Source organism: Siniperca chuatsi, linkage group LG10 (assembly GCF_020085105.1).
Source record: "Siniperca chuatsi isolate FFG_IHB_CAS linkage group LG10, ASM2008510v1, whole genome shotgun sequence".
NCBI lineage: Eukaryota > Metazoa > Chordata > Actinopteri > Centrarchiformes > Sinipercidae > Siniperca > Siniperca chuatsi.
The window spans coordinates 839,090-852,634 of NC_058051.1; the positions used below are offsets into that span (position 1 = coordinate 839,090).

The window sequence follows — 13,545 nt, forward strand, 5'->3', positions numbered from 1 at the left end:
ACCCTTTCTCCGATAAATCAACCGAAACGGGAAAGAGGCTCTCTGAGGGCATTGCGCAAGAACGATGTAAGACAAGGAGGACACTGATCAAGACCACAGATATGACAAAAAACAGCAAGGTCAACCATCAGAAAGCTTCCAGGGGACCCAAAGGCTGCTCCCCAGCACCCGGAAGTCACCGTTAACCAGGTTGCACACCAGCTGCTTATTAAAGCGGGAAGGCGCTGAAGAAGACCAAACTAGGTCGCAAACAGTACGATCAAGACCCTGGATTCACAAAATCTCACAATAGAAGAGTTGGAAGTCTGCATCTCCTCACTAACGCCAGGAAAGACAATTGGACTTGATAAAATCTCAGCTGAGCAGATGAGACACCTCGGGTCAGAAGCAAAGAAATGGCTCCTACGGCTATTCAGCCACCGCCTGTCGACGCTCAGACTCCCAAAGATCTGGAAGAAGGCCCGTAATGGCACTACTAAGCCCGGTAAAGACTAACCAAAATATGTGCAAGAAACAGCATAATCTCCAAACTCACTGGCACCAGCTGGGGCTCCAACCCACAAACCTTACGATCCACTGCCCCAGCCCTCTGCTACTCTACGGCCGAGTACGCATGTCCAGTATGGGAACGATCAGTCACTGCAAAGAAACCCGACCCCGCCATCAACGCTATTCGTGGCGTAATAACAGGGTGCCTCAGACCAACACCAGCAGAAGGTCTGTACATGCTATCAGGCATAGCCCCTCCTGAAACCAGAAGCAGCGCAGCAAGCAGAAAAGGACGCAAAGGCCAGCTCTCCGACGTTTCATGAACACTTACCCATCGAGAGCACAGTAAGAGTTACTGCGTGGAACGAAAGGCTTTCCAATCTCCCGCCTAGCTTGTTTCCTATCGTCCGTACGGAAACTCCACCTCCCGGCGCGGATTCGAGGTGGGTGCGCTGGAAATGTCTTAACCGACTGCGACCTGGAACCAGGCGATGCAAGGTAACGCTGCAGAAATGGGGTTATCTGGGGGGGTGAACACGTGACGTGTGAATGCGGTACAGATCCACAGACCTTGACCACTTACTACGCTGCCCACTGCTAAAGCAGCCACGCACACCGAAGACCCCGCAGAATTCAACGAGACTGTGTTCAGCTCAACATAGTTTGTGTTTGGACACGAGAGGTGGCTGACTGTTCTCCTGACGTTGTTCTTGTCTGGTTGACTTTGACTTTGTTGCCGTTTGCAGTGTCTCGTTGTTTGAGTTTGGTGTCTGTTCACGTGTTGCTCTAACAGATGGTCACCTAATATTGTCTAATGAAAAAAAGAGCAGGACCCACACAGCCATACTTTGTCCTCAAGGTAAATACAAATGCAAGGTTTTCACCCGACAGCGACAATATTACAGTACACCAGTCAGGCGCTGATTTCTTTATACTAAGCGGAATATGTCCACACCTCCGCTGCCTCTCAGAAAACCTGCACCGACTGTATGTCATCGTTACATTCAGCAGCGAGGCGAGCATGTGCTCTGTGGGAGGACCCGGTGAAATGATCCACACACGACAGTTCAGCCTCAGCCCATTTCACGGGTGAAGCCTTTACAAGCTCATTGACGGACCAAGATCGCACTGCGGGGCTTCTTACCTTTATCTTAGGCGAGGAATGAAGAGAAACCTTGTGTTTGCAACTGAGTGAAGCCACAACATACATCACGCTGGTGCAGTCCACAAGTGCACAGTGTGTATTTTCACTCTGGTGTGACAACAAGTCTTTTACGTGGATTGAGGCTGATATTTCTTATTCCAAAATAAGACGTGACTTTCTGGTTTGCTGGTGGTTTATTATGGATAGTATCTATCCCACTACATTTCATTCTGTTTGCACATTTCATTTAATTCCATGACGACTGTGTTCAACATTTCATCACTTACTACACTGTGACTGTGCCATGTTCCTCCTCTAGTCCGTAGAAGGTGCTGATCTGCAGCTCTGCAATACTCAGGGCGCTGTCACCTCCTACAATTAAAATACACTCGCACAGGCCAACTGCGATGTTCACGCACTAGTGGCCGGGCTTAAACACGAGGATACGGTCGGTCTGTCAGTCCGTCCAACGCTTTGGTCCAAGAGAGCTCCACAGCTGCTGGCCAGCTGGCTGTGAAATTATCTGTGGATATTGTTGGTTCTCGCCAGAAGATGAATCCTAATGTTTTTGGTGACAGATTTCCACTTTTATTAAAGACATATGTGGAAAATATAATGGATTGATTGATGAGTGTTATGAAATTTACTGAACTGATGCTCCCCAGAGGATGAACCCCTTCCATTTCCCTTCCTGTCGTTTTCTCCAGCACCACCCTCGAGATCTTCGTACACAAGAGAAGCGGATATTCACGATCCCCAGGCTGGATCCTAAACACAGACACACATGGAACGACACATTTCATAATCTTTCAACATTTGAGATTTTGTTAATAAAACTACACACAGGCTGAACCTTTGTGTTTCCCCCCTCGCTGCCTGCTGTGTCCAGTCTAAAGCAGTGTGGCATTACACTGCAGTGAAACGCTCAGGTTCAGCGCGGTCTCTTCACCGAACTGTGCGACATCTCCAAACCTACAGCGAGAACACTGGAAAGCCACCCGGAAAGGCAGCGTAAACCAGGTAAACCCACCAATTATTTTCTATTCTGTTTAAATGAACAATCGTGAGTTCACTACAGTGTCCTCGTTTGGAAATGTAGGCTACACACATCTTGACAACATGGCATTTTCAGAGATGGAACAACGAGACACCGTGGCGTTCGTTTTACAGGTTTCCTGTAGCTGACCTCCATTGTACCCACTGAAGCAGAGATCCTCTCGGCAGACAAGAACACTGATTTAGATTTAGGACAGTTCTGCAAAACTCTGGGTCACCTTCAGTGAATTGATACACGTGGCAGCTGTGGTATAGTAGAAAGAGTCTTCCACAGATTTATCACGTCACTCCTGTAACACTGACAGACTCATGATGGACAGTTTAAAAAAAAAGGATCAAAATCGGCAGCAGAACCAGAGATATCATCTTTTATATTCCACACGTGCGTCTTCCTTGTCAAAACCTGGCGCCTACGTTACCCACAATTCAACGCGGTGTGTTATGCTCTTTTGTCGACCCATCCATCCACCCAGACCTCCTCCCTCTGTGGACCTCTTCTGAACAAGAGTCCTAATTCCTACGGCAGCTGGAGGGCTTTGTCACATGACCTCAAGCATAAGCCGTTTTGGGGCACTTGCTGAAACGACTAATTCTGTCGTTCTTCTCGGGAGGACCGTCTCTAAAGGGCGTCCTACTTTACAGAGCTGCTGATTCGTAAAGAACTGGTCTGGGTTCAGTGGCGAGTTTCAGCGTCTTGTGATGCAGTTCTTGAGAAACCATCACATCACAAAATGTTTCATAACATGCAGTGAGAAACATGGTGGAGTTCTGCTCTGTGTTTGACACTCTTTGCTTTTCAAGGACGAAAGCCAGGAAGTTCTGCTTCGATGACGCCATTTAGACCCAGTTGTGAGCGACGTGACTAACCACTTCCTGGCCCATGGATAGATGATGGATTCAGGCTGGAGAGTCGAAGCCTGACTTTGTGCACACAGTATCGACGAGGCTCTCTTTTTTTCTTCCACAGCAACCGCTGAGCCTAAACAGACACACAATGCAGTGTTCGATACAGTACAAAATAAAGTCTGACACCACAACGTCACTCTCGTGGATCTGTAAAAGTATTACAGTGCAGAACATAATAGTTGCTATGGTTACCATGGCATACTTTTTCACCTGCATTTGTCCAGCGTTACTTTTTCTTGAGAACACCCTGGATGTTCTTTCTTTGCTGTTTTTTAACTTTGACTTATTTTTATATAAGACTGGTCGGAGCCGGAAAATGTCGCTGTTCTTTTACACCAGCATGTCATCCTGACACAGAAGTCTCAGCCGAACACACTGGACTTTATGCTGGGATAGACACCCACAGTTAAAGAGCTAAAAGTTCAAATTACATTTCCCCCACTAGTTGCCACGGCTGGATTAATATGCGCGAGGTTCCAGGTGCAAAAATGAGCTGTGGGCCCCTGTTGACCCAACAGAGCGGAGCATCTAGCAGCTAAAGAGCCAGATGTTTCCCTCAGCAGCTGCTGGAGACCAAACACAGAGCTGACGGAGAGAAGACCGGACTGACGTCCATCAGGAGACGCAGACACGCCTCCTGATGAAGCGTCATGTGACTCTGTAGCTGCTGCAGGTGGAAATTGCTTGCTAACATGTGTGTCATAGCACAGATGTGACATTTTTAGCTGCAGCATGGGTACTGGCTCTGGCACGGTCCATGTGGTGACCCGCGCTCGACCTCCTCTGTGGGCGTTGGCACGCTGTCTGCAACAGTTATTGTGTACAACACTGTAGTGGGCGCTGTGGGCCAGTGTACGGCAAGCACACGGGACGGCTGCTGTAGAAGAAGAAAGGAAACGCCCAACATGAAGGTTGTTAGTTAAAACAGTGGCTGTATGTTTTCCACTTGCTTCGGTTCTTGCGGTCTGTATAAATACGCCGGTGTGTTTTGGAAATAGGCGGAAAAGGGAGCGATTGGGTCGGGACGTACCACAGACCAACGAGCCAATCATCAACAAGGAGCCTCACACAGTTGGTGTGTGAATTCTGGGAGGCACCAGCTGCGATTACGTAAATGTGGGAGCTTTGGGCGCGCGAGAAGCATGCAATGAGTCTAAGGCTTTAAGGAAAGCAGAGTCACTGTTTGGGAGTTGTTTGTACATCTAACATCTCATCATGAAACATTTTTGATGGGGGGGAGGCTGGGACACAGACTCACAGAAGGGTGGCACATTTAAATAACATGTAAAAAGTAAAACAGTAGAAATGACAGCCCTAGTCAAGGAAGAAAGCTGTCCACCATCTATAGTTGTGCGTAGAAGAACTGCACTGACAACGGTATAAACTGGCTCCTGAGCGCAGTGAGAAGCTGTAGCAGAGTGTTTAGTCCTCATTTCTACAGCCAAACTCATAGTGCCTGTGTTACAGTTTTAAAAGATTCAAATATGAAACACTACTACTATCTTGTACAAATTATACAATAGGCAGCATTCAGAAGTTTCCATAACAGAGGTAAGAAAGTGCGGTTAACCTTAAAGGATGAGTTGATCTTTTCCTATTTACCCTTCAAAATGTTAATTTTTATTGCAGGTTTTTTTAACCTAAAGAATTTGTCCATTATGATGCATCTTTCCTCAGGTTTACAAAGTCACATTTGAAACGTTGACCAATGCCAGACTCGAACCGCGGACGTCGCTGTTCAGGGTCCCGAGGCCACTACGGCATCCTGAGTGAGCGGCTCTTTGGGGCAACTCTCAAAGAATCTGAGCAGCGATGAAGCTTCCCCTGATAAATACACACATGAACCCTGGTGGTGGTGACGGCATCAGCAGAGCAACAGCCACAAGTGTCACGTTTCAATGGCGCGCTGTAAACCTGCATGAATATAAATGGATGTTAAGCCGTCAGCTGGTAGCTGATGAACGAGTCAGTGATGATTGAATGAAGCAGCTGACAGGAACTGTAGTATGCGCAGTTAAATAAAAATGCACACAACATAAAATTGTCATTTAAATATATATATATATATCAGTCAGACCATTTGTAAATCACAGTATGAAAGTAATATGAATGGATTGGAGAGGGATCTCTCTCGACACTAATGCTCACAGAGTGATTAAAATAACATTCAGTTAGTTTCCCTGATATTTGAATCATTTAAGATATCATTGTAAGGCAGCAGTTGTGTTGAAATTCAGATACTTTAGACTCAAAAGAATCAATGAAAAAAGACAAGCGGGCTGGTTGCAGCGGTATTCACAGTGACAAAATGTGCTCTGTGCTTCCTGTATTCATATTTAAATATGATGAAGAAGCTCCGTTGTTAGGCATCTCGTCCGTGTCTCTCTCCAAGGGCTCGACCGTTAAGTGTTTGAGCATCATGTTATCTCATTCTTAATGAGCCTTTGTCAAAGGTTCCTAAGCAACCTGGAGTGGGATTTCTCTTTGTGTCCCTCCTCGTTTCTTTGGTTTATGTCTTGATCTGACGCTCAGTGTAGTGTTGGCTGGAGCGCTGTGAGACGCCGCTGGCTGCTGCAGTGATTTATCAGCTCCTCCTGTCTTAGACTCTTATATTTACACACTACTGTCTTTGATCATCCATTGATCCAGTCGGTATCATTCACCTGTAATGTGATGGATGAGACACAGTTTAACTATATTTTTGTCTATGAGAATGCCTTTATGGTCACATGGCCACTGTATAGGTGTTCAGACTGACAGGCAAGCAGACTGCATAGGGGGAGCCATGGCCAGACTAACCTGTTAGGGGCCCCTATTGACCCCCCACCCGCAAGCACAACCCAACGTGCATCGAGTATGTATTCTGTCGCCTCCCAAGTTCCCAAGTACAGTGCACGCACCAGTCTACATGAGGCAGCTTCATTAGTCAAGGGGCCAAAGTCTCTGTTTCATGTGACTGGTAACATTTCTTGGAAAGTCGCTCAAATGATCACAAAGAGACAAAAAACTGACCACAAAGATGATCACAAATAACGACTACAAAGAGACGCAAAACAACCACAAAGAGACAAAAACTGACCACAAAGATGACCACAAATAACGACTACAAAGAGATAAAACAACCACAAAGAGACAAAAAACTGACCACAAAGATGACCACAAATAACGACTACAAAGAGACGCAAAACAACCACAAAGAGACAAAAAACTGACCACAAAGATGATCACAAATAAAGACTACAAAGAGACGCAAAACAACCACAAAGAGACAAAAAACTGACCACAAAGATGACCACAAATAACGACTACAAAGAGACGCAAAACAACCACAAAGAGACAAAAAACTGACCACAAAGATGATCACAAATAACGACTACAAAGAGACGCAAAACAACCACAAAGAGACAAAAAACTGACCACAAAGATGATCACAAATAACGACTACAAAGAGACGCAAAACAACCACAAAGAGACAAAAAACTAACCACAAAGATGACCACAAATAACGACTACAAAGAGACGCAAAACAACCACAAAGAGACAAAAAACTGACCACAAAGATGATCACAAATAACGACTACAAAGAGACGCAAAACAACCACAAAGAGACAAAAAACTAACCACAAAGATGACCACAAATAACGACTACAAAGAGACGCAAAACAACCACAAAGAGACAAAAAACTGACCATAAAGAGAAGCAAAATAACTATAAAGTGACAAAAAATTACGACAAAGAGACATAAATTGATCAAAACAAAACAAAGCAAAACAACTCTTTCAGTCCGGGTGTCTTGCCCCTATGTAGGTGGGGTAGGGGTCCTTTTACATGTCTGTCCCCGGGGCCCATTGTCTCATAACCTGTCCATGCAAAGAGCAATAACTTCCTGATGTCTCGTCGTTACCATGAGGTTGCCAGTTAGCCTGGCCAAGAAATAGTCTGGCATTTATCTTCTCATCTAACTCTCGTCACGAAAGTGCTGTCTCAAAGATCAGTTCAGTGAGCAAAGTCTCTTCGCTTGCTGTCCTTCAGCTTCATGCAGACGTATGAAACGGATGAGTTTAGCTGAGGTTCATTAACGGCCGCTAACAGTGATCCAAAAGTAGCTGGAAAAAATGAGCGAACAAAAACTCTGATGTTGCACTGATGGAATTAATGCTGTGGAAATGTACATTATACTGAATTTATAAAGACAACAAATAAACATGGAGCAAGTTTGCATTAATAGAAAACAGGGAGGGTTCTAACTACAATATGAACAACTACACTAATAAAACAGAGCAATAAAGGCCTGTTTCAAATAAAGGCCTGTGAATGAAGATAAAATAATTTACAGCATTAGGCCAAACTTTACAGCTCTGAAACAGTCACTCTGACAACCTGGACTGTGGGACATCCTCAATGTTAACCCGAGCTTAACGCAGGCTGATTACCGTACTTTCCAATTACTGAGCGAAAGTGACTGTGAAGTTCTAAACTTGTGTCTCACAGTACTGACCTTCAAAACGACTGATGTATTAGTCAAATCAGACTTGCATTGCATGTCATCTTCACCGGTACTGTTAGCAACACGCCCACACCAGTGCAGCCCCTTGAGCTTTTTAAAGGCAGTGCTATTTTTGGTCTGAACATGGCCTAAAAGAGTGTGAATCAGGTTCAGAACAAAAGCAAATATTTGTTAACTTCAGTTCTCTTGTCTCGTGTGCTGTGAGGCATCTGAAGATGTGGCTTGACCGATTATAGTATGCCGATATTTTTTTATTGACACTGCCAACAGCTGATGATTCGGCATCAAAGACATCTCAAACTGATCGAAAGCAGCACAGACCACATTCAGTGCATCACGGGTCAGATACTGAACCCTTCACTGAAGACCATATCAGTTAGAGTGCACAGGTACCAACATTCAGGTTTCAAAATACGGGAGCTTTTCACGGCAGCGGGGGGGCTGGGGTGGAGGAATGTTTGACAACAGCTAACGTTAACTTAGCTGTCCCGTCTGCCTGCAGCACGCGCCCCGTGGGTCCGGGTGTGGGTCGCCAGATTGCCGTGACAGATGGGTTGAAATCGTATGTAATGTGTGGAGTGTGTTTCATAGACGATCTGGAAACTCGGGTGACGTCAGACCAACATCCAAAACTTGGATCCATGTATTCATAATAAAGTTTGAGGGCCATGCAAATTACTCCAGGAGTTTCCCTGGAGAAACAACTAAACGGGAGGGCGAAAACGGGAAAAACGGGGAGTGTTGGCAGGTAGACAGTGTGATCCAACAGACATTTCTTGAAGAAGTGGATATACTAACACTGCTCATTATCTTTTGCTGCGAGAAACAGCTTTATTTCGACAGCAAACGTGTGTTCACGTTCAGGAGACAGCGCCCTCTATCGGCCATAGTAATAATGATGGGAGCAAAGGAGGAAGGGAGGTTCGGGAACTAGTTTGTAGTGTTGCTCACTTTCTCCCCCAGGGGCGTGTCCACGTTTCAGTCACTGGTGCTTTTTTTAATCATGACCGCCATTGTTCCCGAACCATAAATGTAACCGTAACGACGCCTAACCTCTGACCTTAACGAACTAGTCACTGTAACACAAACCACGATTTTGCTCTAAACCTAACCATAACCACAGCCTTGTCACACATTTATTTTCCAACAGTGATTCGTAACAGTGTTGGAAGACACAAATAACTAATAAAACACTTGTATGTGTCGTTCTAAAGGGCACGAGGAACAAACAGCGTATTTTGTTGTTTAATTTGGAGGACTTTTTGGCAAAGAGATAACAAGAAATGACAGGAGAGAGAGAGACCTGGTTCCCCAGCTGGACTCGAACCGGTGACGTTTTGATGGCTAGCATCTGACCCCCGAGGCCACCCGGACGTCCTGCTTTTTCAATGTGTCTAGTGATTCAGGGGTCTGGTGTTGCCCCATCACCAACAGCTAGTTCCCATTTGGAGAAACAACAGAAACATGAGCAGCCAGAGCAGCGGTAGACAGGCCGACAGGTGAACCAAACTTACCTGGAAGAGAAAACAAAAACATTTTTGGTTTTATGGACAGACTTTGTTGTAGTGATGTTCCTGAATCTCAGTTCTTATAACCAACAGAAATGGAAAGAAAATAAGATCCAGCCTGTAATAAAGTGGAATTCATGTCTGCTTGTAAGCCAGGTGCTGACTTGTGTCGCCACTTCTGCTCTGAACATGTGTGGTCCCTACGTTTCATTCACCTTTCAATGAGAAACACACCTCTTCACACTTTCTGATGTGTCGGGGAAAATCCCACTCGCGTGTGCTGATACACGTTGCCATGGTTACCAAATGTTCTTGTAAAACGATATCCATCACTTACGCAGATCGGGAGATCGAGTCTTTGACGGTTGACGATCAGCAGATGGATTTAATAGCAGTTTACCTGTAATCAGGAGAGCGATATTAAGATATTTCTGAACTGATCATTAGCTAATGCTTCACTGATGTAGTATCTCCTGGTCTGGTCTCCAGTAACTCATCATTATCTCCCATATAGTCCTCGAGTTATTCAGGAACTACTTATTGATGATTCATTGATTATCAGGTTGTTCCCGATTCGTTCCTCGCTCATTCCTTAGTAACTACTCCCAGTTTTGTGCGCCGCGTTGCGCCGTATTACCTGCTTATCGTTTACATTCATGCTAAAATCACACATCTACCATCACAGAGTCCTGTGGTTGGACCCACTCTTCCAGTCTCGGTCCTGTTGGCTGGTCTGAACCAAACAGGTTAGGTGTCCCAAAACAGCCCCAAACCAACAAATGATCTTTACATGAATCTCCGCACGTTATTCATCTGAATGACTGTTACTGATCAACAACCCTGTAACCCCACGAGGAAGTAATAATGTACTTCCAAACATTCAAACATTGGCCATATATCGGCCAATGAGATATCGTTCTTACCCTCACACACACACACACACACACAAACACGATACTCACTGATGTGTGTAGCGCCGGGTTTCATAAACTCCCCCTTCCTCTGTTTGAGCAGCCTTGTTTGCATTTACATTCCCCAGTAACCTGGAGACACCTGCATCTTACACAGAACACAAGCTTACTACGCCCACATGCTGCACACACACACACACACACACACACACACACACACACACACACACACACACACACACACACACACACTATGAAGCCTGGTGTTATCATATGTGTCATGATTTACAGCACAATTACACATATACACAGATAGTAACTTGTATTGTTTGTCTTGTGTTCAGTGGCCATGACATAATGAACGTCCTCGTAGTTTTTCCGTCTCCGAGCTCTCAGTCAGCGGCGTGCTCCTCCGCTACGTGTAGAAACGCACAACCACATCATGACAAAGTGCCTGATAGGTAAACTGTGACCTCTCCTCAGGCTTTTCCATGCATCATCATCATCACCATCATCATCATCACCCTTCCCACCGACTCCTCGGTGATGCCTTATACCTCCACCAATGAAAAAGATCTGTTATGAGACAAAAGTGAGGTGAGTGCACAAGCGACAACAACACCGCCAACCTGAGCTCTACTCCGTATCTGGTGTGAAGGTAACCATAGCAGCCGTTAAGAAAAGCTGCCATCGCCACCAGAAATAAACCTTCTTGATGGGTGGAGGATCACTTTCTACATTTTCACCTCGTTGAATAGAGAGACAAAGTGAATCACCAGGCGGTGGTGATGCGGACGGGCAGCGGAACTGTTTTAATCAAGGCGTATGTAACTTTCTCATTGACGTCATTCTCCAGTTGTACACGGCTAATGACAACATGAAAGCCGAGTTTTTAGAGTTGACACTGTAGAGGCAAAATATTTCAGCTAAGTAGTGCGGGGCTGAAAAGCCTCTGTTCGTTTGAATCAAAGCAACTCAAAGCGATTGTGCTTCAAACCAAGGCAGCCTCGAATGGAACTGAAAGGACCTGCTCTCCGACAAACAAAAGTGTGTGAAAAGGCGGCCTAGACACTGATTAAAGTGACGCTGGCGCTGCTGGACGGTGACAGACTCCTTGTGCAATATTACTGATATGCTGCCATCAGAGATAAACAATACGCTGCCCTGGAAAACAGGCTTTATTGAAGGCATACTGCCCTAAAAAATGAAATCTGAAAGCGTTGCCTTTAAAATATATTTAAAAGATACTGTACTGGCTTCAGGAAATACATTTTGAAAAGACCTAAAAACACAGGATGAAAAAGACGACAGTGTGAAAGGACTCGACGAAATAAAGTGATGATTTTGCTGCTGGGGGGCGCAATGTTTGACGTCAGGATGTCGCTAGAACAAGTCATTGTGTAACAGGGCCAGTGCCATTTAAAGAAATGCTACTACTGAGTAGAGCACCTCAGGACAAAGTATTAAGAACAAACACTCTATAAACATTGTATTTGATATTACTATATTATTACCACGTTATAATATTACTATCAGCCATGCAATAAAACTAAGATCGGTTCAGCCGTAACACAACATTAGTGTCCGCGCTCACGCAGGCCTAGTAATAAAACAGCAGCATAATTACTAATAAATGATCAGAAAAATACACGACTACTGCAGATAGAATAGAATAAAATAACGGCAACACGTGAAACCTTCGACCTGCCAGTAGAGGAAGAGTCGTTAGGAGTCTTCCTCTGGGGACCATGAAGGTCTGTGTAAAACGTTATGGTAATTCATAATTCAGTACTTGACAAAGTGGTGGACAGCCGTCCGTCCTATTCTACTGTGTGGGTCTCCCAGCAGATCCTGTCTGACACTGTAGCCCATCCCTCCTCCAGTCCCAGCCTGCTCGCTATTATCAGCAACTCTCTCACATCCGGGTCTGGACCGGACTACTTTAAAGCTGCCGGTGTCGAGCCACTTCTTAAAAAACCTTCTCTGGACCCAGCCCAGTTAGAGAGCTGCAGACCGAGCTCCAAGCCGCCCTTCATATCCAAAATCCTTGAAAAAATCGTTACAGACCAACTCCTGAAATTGGTTGAGAGTCATAAAATCTTTCATAAATTTCAGTCTGGCTTTCGTCACAAACATAGTCCTGAAACCGCATCACTAAAGGTGACTTATGACATCCTTGTGCCTGCAGACAAAGGTGAATATTCAGTCCTCAGACTGCTGGACTGGACCGCAGCTGCTGATACCATCGATCGTGCCATTTTACTTGATGGGTTACATCTGGTTTAATTCTTATTTGACTAATAGATATGTTAACGTTTGTATCAATACTCATGTGTCCTCCTCAGCTCCCCTGCTGTGTGGAGTCCCTCAGGGGCCGGTCCTCGGACCAGTCCTGCTTCCTCTGGGTCGTAACATGTCAGACCTCTGTTATAGATCTATTTCTCTGCCAAACCCATAACCTGAGTCCACTGTCCTCCCTCCATCATTGCTTTGCCGCCACCAAAGATCGGATTTCTCGTAGTTTCCTCCACCTAAATCCCGACAAGACAGAAGTTCTTTTAATTGGACCCGATAACTCAGTTTATTGGACCATTTCACTCTAATAACTAAGAATCTTGGAGTCATCTTTCGCCAGTATGACTTTTGACCATCATTTTCTCCAGCTAAGAAATAAATTCACACTTTCACTTTGTCCCGTCCAGATTATTGTAATTCCCTCGACACGTGCCTCAGTCAAGCTGCTCTAAATCGTTTACAGTTGGTCCAAAACGCACTTTATAGCTCTCCACCCCTGTCTGATGTGTTGGTTTGTTGCACTTTGGTTTTCTGCTGTGTTTTGTATTGTAATATACCTTTATTTATCTACTCATTTATATTTTTCGTGTGTGTGTGTGAAGCACTTTGGAACTGTGTGTTTTAAAAAGTGCTATACAAATAAAGCTTTACTTACTTACTTCGGCCCCGGAGCGGAGAACAGACCCCCGTGTGGGCTCTTTGCTCAGCCCCTCACTGGAGCAGCAGCA

The 13,545-nt window shown here is 45.0% G+C and overlaps 1 long non-coding RNA gene across 1 annotated transcript; it reads right to left on the reverse strand.

The window, feature by feature from the left end:
- Positions 1–1,423: 1,423 nt before the first annotated feature.
- On the reverse strand, positions 1,424–10,810 carry LOC122883744. The gene is made up of 4 exons (XR_006379702.1): positions 10,574–10,810; positions 9,949–10,011; positions 9,407–9,617; positions 1,424–2,401 (listed from the first exon to the last, which is right to left on the reverse strand). It is a non-coding gene; the product is annotated as an uncharacterized LOC122883744 (long non-coding RNA).
- Between the last annotated feature and the right edge of the window lie 2,735 nt (positions 10,811–13,545).